The following is a 12,221-nucleotide window of genomic DNA, read 5'->3' as shown; positions in this document are numbered from 1 at the left end:
AACCTGTTGTGCTGCAGTCCATGGGGTCGAAAATAGACACGACTGAGCAACTGAACTGAACTCAAAGAAAACAAGGATGTTGGTTGTGGATAAGACGGATATTTGAGATTGATAAATACCTATTTATATTATACACACACATATATGCATTTAATTATGTCTTAGTTACCTGCAAACTTGAAAACCTCTGGTTTACAAAATCACAGAAAAGCATACATCTTATAACCAGAGTTTCATGGATGTACAGCCTGCAACCTCCCGGAAACAATCAGATCCCTCACTTTCTATCAGAAGGCTCATCTCTGGGGCAGGGTTTCTCAAAATGGGGTCGAAAGACCACTGGGGTATTTTCAAAACAAGTTCAAGGACTTTTAGTTCTACAATAATCGAGAAAAAAAAAAGCATCCCTATTTATGAACACCAAACCAAGCAAGAACTCTGATAAATGGCAGTCAAAAGACATTTCAATGCCGTAAAACAAGGGTCTTCTGTTTGTGGGGCTTGGATAAATTCACAGGGTTCTTGCAAAGTATTTCCCCCTTTGATAAGGGGTCTCTATGTAAATCTGAGAAATACTACTCTCTGTACAGTTCTGACATTTCACTAAACAGAAAGAAATCATCTACATACAGATATTAATTTAAATAATCTTAATCTTGGATACCAAAAAAAAAAAAAACCCAACTCAGAATCATTTCCATGACAGTATCTAAAGAGAATCAGTAAAAAGATGCCTCTCTTCCCTCAGGCTTTTTGGTTTTTCTAAGCCCTCAAAGGACCAGGCTAAATGAATACCTGCAAATGGTAATTTAGGACCACAAAACTACAGCTGAAGGTTTGACAAATCTCAGGACAAGAAACTGCGTTTTAAAAGGCAACCAGGAATGTCTTCTTTAAATTATGTCCTTAAAATTCCACAAGACTGAGTCAGAGCTCCAAGTGATAACTGAAATCCAATTATAATGCACAGATTATATACAGTTTTCTTAACAAGATTATTCCAGTGTGAATAAATAACAACTTCAGATTTAAATGATAAGATGGCTATCCTGGTTTATCATCAGCACAAGCACATAAGATCCTCAGTCAAACCTGGACTGTGTTCTAGTGCAGGACTTTTCTGTACATAGTGACCAGCTGAGTTTCAGATGTGACTGACATCTTTGCAGCACAAGGGCAACAATGATAAACACACACACACAAAAATGCTGAACAGTACTGGAAACTGGGATTGCGTGCATGCATGTCCAACTCTCTGTGACCCCATGGACTGCAGCCCGCCAGGAGCCTCTGTCCATGGTGATTCTCTAGGCAACATATTGGAGAGGGGTGCCCTCCTCCAGGGGAATCTCTGCAAACCACGGATCAAACCCGTGTCTCCTGTATTGGCAGGCTGATTCTTTTCCACCAAGTCACCTGGGAAGCCTTGGAATCTGAGCAACTCCCAGGAAATCAGAAGGCCCACAGGTGTGTGCTCCACAATCACCAACAGCTTCATTTCCTTCAGAAGCCGAAGCCCCAAGGGAAAGAGGCTCCCAAGCCACAGGACCTGCCTAATCTGTGTGGCTCCAGCTCTGGCACTGGGATGGCCACAGAAAGTTCTCTACCCTCCATCTTCTTCCCTGAAATACAGTCCTTATCAACGTGCCCCACACACACTGAACAGCTGGTAAGGATCCTTTCATGCAGTTCGTTCAGGAACCTTGTAAAATAAGTGCTCCTACTGGCCTCACTTTCCAGATGAGAAAATAAACCAAAATAAACTTCAGGGAACCTGCCCAAGGTCATTCTGATAATAAATGGTGAGAGAGTCAGGGTTCAGATTCTCATCTGAGCTGGAATAGGAAACAACTCAATATAAGAAATTGGCACAGATAACCCTGTCATATCAGAACCACCTGGTGCTGGAAAAAATAAAAGGACATTTTTACAGCCTTAAATACTTCATATTAGCATAAAAGAATACCAGTTCCATAACTTCCATAGTGGTCCAGTGGTCAGGACTCCATGCTTCCAAAGCAGGGGGTCCAGGTTCGATACAGATCAGGAAAGATCCCATGTGTTGTGCAATGCCATTAAAAAATAAATAAATACTCTTCTAGATAATTTTTTTTATTTCTCTATTTGCACACAGACCAGCAGCTGGAGATGTTACCTCCTCCACAGTAACAAGTCATGTGACTGATAAGCCACCCCACATTGAACAGTATTTTGATCTACAATTTAGATGAAGCCAGAGGCTGGAAATTTAAAGAACAGACAGTACACAAGGTTGAAATGAACAGATCACACAATCAATCAAAGAACCATAATGTCAAAGAATCCAGCAAAGTGGAACCTGACTAAAAACCAACAATAGGAGATTTTAACCATATAAAATACTATATTCAGATTGATCAATAAGTAATGCAATCCAAAAACATAAAGAGACCAGACTTTTGACTGAATAGTTCAGTCAAAAAAGCATTTGGAACAAACGTTAATACCGGCATGATTCTTAACAGCCAAACAGTGAAAACTACTCAAATGCCCATCAAGTGATGAATGGATAAACATAACATGGTATATTCATGAGTGGACTATTATTTGTCCGTAAAAAGGAATAAAGTACTGATACATGCAACAAGACAGATGAACCCTGAAAAGCATTCTACTATGTGAAAAAAGTCAGGGACAAAAGGCCACATATTTATGATTTCATTGTTAGGAAATGTCTGGAATAGGCAAATTTATAAACATAGAATAGATTAGTAGCTGCCTAGAGCTAGGAGGGATTAAGGGAAAATGAGGATGAGATGACTGAGAAAACGTGAAAAGAAAGGTTTCTTTTGAGGGTGATGAAAATGTTCTTAAATTGAACCTTGTAGTGGTGGCTTCCCTGGTAGGGCAGATGAGAATCTGCCAGCCATGTGGGAGACCCAGGTTCGATCCCTGGGTCAGGAAGACCCCCTGGAGAATGGAATGGCTACAGTAGTATTTTATACAGTACTATATATAAAATAGGTAAGTAACAAGGACCTACTATATGACACAGTTAACTATATTCATTACCTTGTAACAAACTATAAGAGAATGTTAAAAATACATATATATTTATATATGTATGCTGGTAAGTCGCTTCAGTCGTGTCTGACTCTGTGTGACCCCATAGACGGCAGCCCACCAGGCTCCCCTGTCCCTGGGATTCTCCAGGCCAGAACACTGGAGTGGGTTGCCATTTCCTTCTCCAATGCATGAAAGTGAAAAGTGAAAGTGAAGTCACTCAGTTGTGCCCGACTCTTAGAGACCCATGGACTGCAGCCCACCAGGCTCCTCCATCCATGGGATTTTCCAGGCAAGAGTACTGGACTGGGGTGCCATTGCGTTCTCCGATTATATATATATGTATACCTGAATCATTTTGCTGTACATTTGCCTGGAAAATTCCATGGACAGAGGAGCCTGGCAGACTACAGTCCACGGCGTCACGAAGAGTCGAACATGACTGAGCAACTAAAATAAAAAAGGAACAGTGGTGACACAACTGTGTAAACATAAGAAAAACAGTTTAGATGGGTGAATTATATGGCATATAAATTCTATGTCAATATAGCTGAACTACACCCCTCTCAAAAAAAAAAAATCTGGAGTATTTAGTTGCCTATAAATTTAAGTACAGACAGCAATATATTGTAATTGTTAAGAAAGCTAACTTGACCCTCAGATTGGCTCAGAGTAAGAAAGAACTTACACAACAGTGAAAAATATCACCAACATGCTGTAGTGAGCTCTTCAGCACTGAAAGAATTTAAGCAGAGATTACTGGACATTTCAGTCCGACTACAACCAAAAGTATTTATTTCAACTGTGGGCTGAAAGCCGGAAGAAACTGTCTCTACAATACTAAAATTCTAATATTTGTCATGGATGACACTAAGTGACTGCAGAATCAGACACTGAATTAAGTGACTGCAGAATTAAGACACTGAATTAAGAATGTTTAAGTACAAAACATATAGGAGTTTTAAAGCGTCCAGTTTTACATTTGAATGTTTAATCCATTTTCAGTTTAGTTTTGCATGTGGATGAAAGGATAAAGAAGATGTGGTGTGTGCGCGCGCGCGCGCGTGCACACACACACAGGAATATCATATACAGCTATAAAAAATGAAGTAATACCATTTGCAGCAACAAGGATGGACCTCGAGATTATCATATTGAGTAAAATAAGTTAGGCAGAGAAAGACAAATAGTATGATTTTGCTTTTATGTGGAACTGAAAAAACTGATAAAATGATACAAATGAACTTATTTACAAAAAAGAAATGAGTCGCACATATAGAAATCAAACTTATGGTTACCAAAGGGGAAGGGGAAGAAGATAAATTAGGAGTTTGAGATTAAAATACATACCCTATTATATATAAAACAGGTAACTCACAAGAACCTACTGTATGACACAGGGAACCATACTCATTATCTTGTAACAAGCTCTAATAAAAGAGAACGTTAAAAACATATTTATATATGTATAACTGAATAATTTTGCTGTACATCTGTAACTAACACAACATTGTAAATCAACTATATTTCAACAAAAGCAATTGTTTTAAGTACTAAATGTGGAGGTAAGCTCTGTGTATTTGTGTGTGTGTGCATGCCCTCAGTCACGTCTGACTCTTTGATACCCCCCGGACTGTATGCAGTCCTCCAGGCTCCTCTGTCCGTGGGATTTTTTCAGGCAAGAACACTGCAGTGGGTTGCCACTTCCTTCTCCAGGAACCTCCTTGACCCAGGAGTCAAACCCAAGTCTCTTGCATCTCTTCCAGTGGCAAATGGGTTCTTTATCACTGGGCCACGAGGGAGCTGCCTGGAATCACACCCATACTCCACCACTTAACAGTATGACCTTACTGAAGCAATCAGCTCAAAACTCAGTTTTTTGTTTTATAAAATGGATTTCCTCCAATTAAAATATAAATTTTTTTAAGTTGATTTAAAAAAGATTGGATTCAAGCTGAAACTATATCTTCCATGGGGGGAAAAAATGGAGTCAATAAAAACATAAATCAAGACTGGACAGTTGGTAAAAACCAACAACATGATGATGAGGCTTTTCCCAGAGCATCTCACTTAATTTTAACCTTATGAGCCATCGCCATAACCTCTCAATATTTTTAGTACCACCACATCAACTATATAACAATTTCTAACTAAAATAAAAATACCACCCAATAGCATTCACTAATTAAGAGGGATGGGACCCTCTCCTAAACAGAGATCCCAACATATACATATTTTTCCAATATATATCCAAATGTTCTAAAAAAATTAGTGCTTTTTTAATACTGCAATGAAGACAGTATCATATTGGACAGTAGAATGTTCCCAACAAAAATACTAACATCAAACTATTGATCTTACTAAATTAACATGACACAGTTATATGGATATCTTCCTTTTTCCTTCTTGCTCAGGCTTGACAGCTTGTTTTTTCACCAACTCACTTTCCTGGATGTTATTTTACCATCACGAATTGAAGTCTCATGCAACCCAATCACGCCTGTAATATGGCTGTTTGACAGGCTCTATCAAGTAGAAGTTAAGTCTTTATTACTCGTTCAGGAAGTCCATCTGTGTGTTTTACAAGGTCTGCACTCTCCGTTGAACCTTGTCTATTATAAATACAGGCTTTAGATATGTTCTCTCTCTGAGATCACTTACACCGTTGACTATTTGCAGGGCAAACGAACGCAATCAAACACTAAAGCTTCAAGGAGATTAGAGAACTGCCAAGGTCTGAACTATATCAACAGCTCGGAATCCACTCACTCAACAGCGCTTTGACAGTATCACACCCGCAAAACAAACGTGGCAGGCGTGCACATCGGATATGGCATCACAGTCCAGCAGTTTGTTTCCCAGACATATAGGGAAACATCTCATCACTAGCACTGCTTCCAGAGGGCAACCCAAGGCATCATTCTTGGACAGTGCAGCCCATGACAAACGATGTTCCAGACAGGGCGCTCACGGGAGGAAACGTGGAAACTCCTAAACCTCTGCTGAGTGGGGGTCAAGAAAGCATCTTACAAGCGGTGCTTTAAAAAGAAGTGCTCTAGTCTAAAAGTTTAATTTTCTGCAGAAAAATCATAGGACAAAATCCAACACCCTTCCATAATAAAAGCACTTGGCAAAAAGAGGAATAAAAGGGAACTTCCTCAAACTGATACAGGAAGTCTATGGAAAACCCACGGAGAACATCATATTCCAAAAACTGTGTGCTTTTCCATCAATGCTAACAAGGTAAGAGTGTCTGCTCCCACACCACTTCTATTCCGGGGGCCACTTTCATTCACTTCTACAACGGAGGTGTTAGGCAGAGCAATTAGGCAAGAGAAAAAAACAAAAAGTCTTCCAGACTTGAAAGGAAGAAGCAAAACTATCTATTTGCAGGTGTCATGATCCTGCATACAGAAAATTCTAAGGAATCCACCAAAAAAAAACCTATCAGAGCTAACTGTTTCACAGGGTTGGAGGATACAAGATGAATATGCAAAAATCAATCACAGTTCTATACATTAGTAATGAACAATTGAAAATTAAAAGTTTGTGTTTCACATCAAACTTATCCTGATTAAACTCCAGATTTCCAATCTATAACCAGAAAATTATAAAGTCACTTCAGTGCTATTCATTTCTGGCTCTTGGAAAACTATTCCAATCATACCTTAAGCAATGAAAGATTCTTGTTTATTCAGTAAACACTTACCAAGTATTTCCTATATCCCAGCCACAAGGGAAACATCAGTGAACAATAAAAAAAAAAGAAATTTCCGCCATCCCACTTTATGAAAGTCACATTCCAGTTGGGAATACAAGACATTCAACAGATGAACAGAAAACTAAAACTTCTGATAGTGCTAAGTGTCACAAAAGTAGCTCAGAAAACAGAGATGGAGGCTGATGAGAAACTGGGGGGAGGGGGGGGCCTTTAAAATGCAGAGGTCAAGGAAGTCTCCCTGAGGTTTTTTAACAATGAACCAAAGAAAGAAGGCAGTTGGAGTTGGTTTTCAAAGCTACTAGAAAATCTCGTGTAAGAATGCAGGGGTGGGGCTTCCCTAGTGGCTCAGTGGTAAAGGATCTGCCTTATAATGCAGGTCCCGGAAGATTCCACACGCTGCAGAGCAACTAAGCCCGTGCACTACAACTGCTCAGAGCCCTGGAGTGAAAACTACTGAGCCCACGAGACACAACAACTGAAGCCCCCCACCCTAGAGTCCGTGCTCCACGATGAGAAGCCCGCCCAAATGCAATTAGAAAGTTGCCCCTGCGTGTCGCCAAGTAGAAAAAAGCCCTAGCAGCAAGGAAGACCCAGCACAGCCAAAAATAAATAAATAAAAAAGAACGCAGTGGTGGAAACAAGCCTGGTATGTTCCTGAAACAGCCAGAACACAGGGTTGGGGTGGGAGGTGGGGGGAGGGCCTCGGGAACTTGTCCGAGGCCAGTCCTAGTAGAAAATAGGGGCCACGTCATATGGAGGCTTACAGGCCAAGATCCAGAGTGAAAGCTTCATCCGCTGAAGCTCTGGGCAAGGAGGGGAGAGGAAAACAATGGAAGTCATGATGTGCTAACTCTGGTTCTTTGTGGAATAAAGGTCAGAAATGCTAAACTCAAACACAGGCTTGTGTCATCACCTGCTGTGTGACCCCTCGGTATGTCACCCTACCTCTCTGGGCCAATATCTAATATATCTCAACTGCCTCCCAGATTTTCTGTGGAACTAGCTGATGATATATTGGATTGGCCAAACAGTTCATTTGGGTTTTTCCATACAATGGTACAGAAAAATCTAAATGAACTTTTTGTCCAATGCAATACTTTGAAAGTTTGATGCCAACTGAAATTTGCTGCACAGTACAGCAAAATTATCGTTAATCATACTGAAGCAACCTTACTCTAAAACAGAAGTAATTTCTTTCTTCAGAAACACAGAGCACTTTAATTGTCTATCTCTTTTAACACATCACTTTTTTTTTTCAATATTGTAAGCGTTATCTATGTATCTTACAATCTCTTCTAGATGTTAGACTGTTGACTCAAATCTCACTTTGGCAGAATTGATAACTCCCTATTACTGATTTCTACTGCTTCTACTCTAGACTACAAGCAGAGCATCTGTATCATTTTATTGCAATTGATTATTTACCTGTCTTTCTTTGTCACCAGACTATGAATTGTTTCAAGGACAGATTCATGTCTTGTTCAAAGCTATACCACCACTAACTATATCACTGAAAAACCAAGGGTATGCTTTCCATGTGTATACAATATTCCTTTTCTCTGTTGAATAAGAGTCACATGTAAGTAGAATAAAGACTCTGATAGTAACCTAACTGTTTATAAAAACAAAGGGTTTCCTTGGTGGTCCAGTGGTTAAGACCCTGAGCTCCCAATGCAGGAGGCCTGGGTTGTATCCCTGCTCAGGGAACTAGATCTCACATATTGAAACTAAAACCCAGCACAACCAACCAGACAAAAGTTTTTAAAAGGGGTCACTTTGAAAACTTTGGCAACATCTGTCTGTATAGCAAACATAATTTTTAAAAAATAATATACTCACTTAACAAATCTGAGAATTAAAACTTGCTAGCGACTTATTCATTTACCCTTTTTTAATAACTGTTTCAATTTCTTGTTTTACACAAGAACCATTAACTCTGATTCCTCAATGACAATAATAGGTCCTACTCCACAGTTTCAAGATTTGGATTTCAGTTAATCTTAAAGATATAATCTTTTTTAATTGTAACATACTTGATATATAACACTGTGTGAATTTAAGATGTAGAACAAACATAAATTTGTTACACATATGTTGTAATATGACTATCATTGCAGTGCTAATTAACACCTCTATCACATTACATAATTATCTCTTCTTTAGTGGTTGGAATAATTAAGTTCTAGTATCTTAGGAATAATTAAGTTCTAGTATCTTGGCAAGTTTGTTTATTAAGCAAAATACTGTCTATAGTCACTAGAGTACATTAGATCTCCAGGGCTTATTTATTACTTGTTGTAAGCTTGAATCCTTAAACATCTGTCTTATCCCCCCACCTTCATCTCCTGGTAACCACTGTTCTGTTTTTATGAGTTTGGTTTTTATACTTATTTTTTTAATAATACAAAATGTAAGTTATTTTATTGAAAAACACCAAATAATTAACTTGATTTCATGTAGGCACAATTATTTTAAATCTAATGGTTTCCAAAAAATGTTTAAAATCCAGTTCCTATTGAGCGATATCCACCCCACCAAAATTATGCAAACAGATAGACGCATCAAAGTACCTACAGACACAAAGCAGAAGACACAGAAAGCTGAAGCTCCTCTTTTCTAAGTTAGGAGTCTATCTTTCTACTTTCTTGGGCCTTCCAGGTAGAGCTAGTGGTAAAGAATCTGCCTGTCAATGCAGAAGACACAAGAGACACAGGTTCGACCTCTGGGTCAGGAAGATCTCCTGGAGAAGAAAATGGCAACTGATTCCAGTGTTTTTGCCTGAGAAATCCCATGGACAGAGGAGTCTGATGGGCCACAGTCCTTTGGGTTGCAAGGAGTCGGACACAGTTGAGCACGCACCCGTCTCCACTTTCTATTCAGTTGGAAAGAGCGGGGCAGGAAGACTGGAGATGAAGATGAAACTCAGTGAATGTCCACTGTCTCTCCTGAGGTCCCTTCTCACTGGGCAGGAATCAGTTTCATGCCTGATCAATACTATTAATAGCTCATCCTTTTCATACTGAAAACTTATTAGCAACATGAGGAATAAATATCCATCTACAGCCAGGTGTTCATCTCACAGGGTTTCATGTATCTGCTCGTAGGTGAAAAGTTCTCAAATTCCAGACCAGCCTAGAGACAACAACAGTGATATGGTAAATACCATCCCACCCGGGACCTACAGAGTTAGAATCTCGGAGGTGCAGGAGAGGAGTGGAGAGAATGGAGGGAGTGAGCAATCTGTGTTTAAAGAGTCCCGGATAATTCTGATGCATATTGAAGTTTGAGAACCACTGTGCTATGCAAATTAAAAAGGGCCTCTCACACTCCACAGAACTTACAAACTTCAGGAAAATAATTGTTAGAACAATTATGTTTCAGTGAAGTCATGTGCAGTGGGAGATAAGAACTTGTTTATCTTAGGGTATCATAAAAGAATCCACAGAGGAGGCTATGCTTCAATTAAACTTTTAACAAATTTCCAAAAGAAACAAGTAAAACAAGCATTCTAGATAGAGAAAACTAGAATCATTAGATTTGAATTTAGACTATGAAAGTGAAAGTGAAGTCACTCAGTCGTGTCCGACTCTTTGTGATCCCATGGACTGTAGCTTACCAGGCTCCTCCCTCCATGGGATTCTCCAGGCAAGAGTACTAGAGTGGGTTGCCATTTCCTTCTCCAGGGGATCTTCCCGACCCAGGGATCGAACCTGGGTCTCCTGCATTCCAGGCAGATGCTTTAACCTCTGAGCCACCAGGGAAGACTATAAAGAGGCAAAAAGTTTGTGGTACCTGATGTTTTAAATCTTTGATAAAATCCCTGATCTGATGTTCATAACTTATTTCACAGTTAAGTACTTAGCCAATCTAAAGGAAACACTGGGGAATGTCTAGAAAACAGACAATACAAGGGAGCCAGAATCTATCAAACAGGAGGATAACACAGTGGTTGAAGATTTCAGTCAGAGAAAGAACTGACATAAATAGTTTCTGTGTCCTTGGTTCTTAACACCTGAGTATAATGAATACTTCTGTGTCCACAAGCAAGTTGCTTCATTTCTATGAGTTAGGCTTCTTGCACATAAGCTGAGATACAGGTACTTCTATGTATACATGCTTAGTCGCTAAGTTGCGTCTGACTCTTTTTCACACTTTAGCCTGTGCCAGGCTCCTCGGTCCGTGGGATTTCCCAAGCAAGAACACTGGAGTGGGTTTCCATTCCTTCTCCATATCACAAGACTATTGCTTTAGGGGATTACTAACTGAGATAAAGAATCTGAGTTTTTACTGATATTTTTTTTTTGATCGCGTGGCTTTCAGGATATCAATTCCCTCACCAGGGATTGAACCTGGGTCATCGCAGTGAAAGCACAGAACCCGACCACTAGACCACCAGGGAATTCCCTTTAGACAGATTTCTTTTTTTTTTTAACTTGGGCTTTTTAGATTCCACATACAGGTAGATATCACACAGTCCTTGTCTTTCTGCTTGACTTATCTCAGTTGGCATAATGCACCCAAGGTCCGTCCATCCATGTCATCCCAAATGGCAAGATGTCCTCTTCTCACATTAAAGAGACATTTCTTAAGTAGTGGACAATTACTAGAGCACTTTGGGGAAAGTAAACTAATATTTCTTTCTACCCTTGTTGTTGAAGAAACTTGACAGGATACATATTTTCAACCATGCCAAACTACAAAGACATTGCAAAAAATGTCAACGGAGTTGGAAAATTTCTTCCGCTGAATCCGTCTTTTAAAAGACCTCAACGGCCCCCAAAGAACTCTCCAAAAAGAAAAAACCAAGACAGTAACTTCTTTTTGTGACTGGGGGTGGATGACAAGACAAAGAATCTTTGACTTGGGGGAAAAAGTCACTATAATAGGAAAGCATGGAATACTATAGTCCTAAAGAGACGTCCTGCAGGTTAATACCTAAAACACCAAAGAGAGGTTAGTTTTATTCCTCTGTGGCTTTTTAATTCATATAGGAACGTGGACTGCCAGTACAGTGGAATCTGTTCATATTAAGTGACTTAGCTCAAGTAAACTCTTTCAGACTAGGAGAATGACAACCTCTTTATCTAAATGAGTACTTTCTCAAAATCTGCTCCAGCCAACAACTCCATCGAAAAGATTTGGAGTAAGGTCCAGAAAGCAAGCCTCCAGTCCTCTCCTCATCATTTTATTTCCTTAATAACACCATCCATTTAAAGCACACATCCAGCTGACCAATTCCTGCTGCCCCGTGGCCAAGAAACACTACTTAAGTGCCGGTCTCCGTCATCAGCCTGTGCTTGGCATCTTTGGGCACAGCATCCCAGCTAGAGTAACTTCTCCAATTTGATGATTTACTGTCCATTACTTGAAATTGCTGGTCTCCATCTAACTGTTTTCAAACGTTCTGCTCCAACACCAGGCTTCATTCCTGGCACAATGCTCCTCACCAGCCTGACAG

At 39.7% G+C, this 12,221-nt stretch overlaps 1 protein-coding gene and 1 non-coding gene across 4 annotated transcripts in view; both read right to left on the bottom strand.

Annotated features, from left to right (window-relative positions):
- The window catches only part of PTPRG (protein tyrosine phosphatase receptor type G), a 768,152-nt gene that overhangs the window by 695,028 nt on the left and 60,903 nt on the right, over positions 1–12,221 (bottom strand). The gene's annotated exons all lie outside the window — the stretch shown is intronic.
- TRNAS-GGA lies at positions 10,453–10,524 on the bottom strand. Its single transcript has one exon. It is a non-coding gene; the product is annotated as a tRNA-Ser (tRNA).

The sequence above is a fragment of the Oryx dammah genome, unplaced genomic scaffold (assembly GCF_014754425.2).
Source record: "Oryx dammah isolate SB20612 unplaced genomic scaffold, SCBI_Odam_1.1 HiC_scaffold_9, whole genome shotgun sequence".
Taxonomy (NCBI): domain Eukaryota; kingdom Metazoa; phylum Chordata; class Mammalia; order Artiodactyla; family Bovidae; genus Oryx; species Oryx dammah.
The sequence above is the reverse complement of the archived record's forward strand: the minus strand, read 5'-3'. Positions and strand labels throughout refer to the sequence as shown.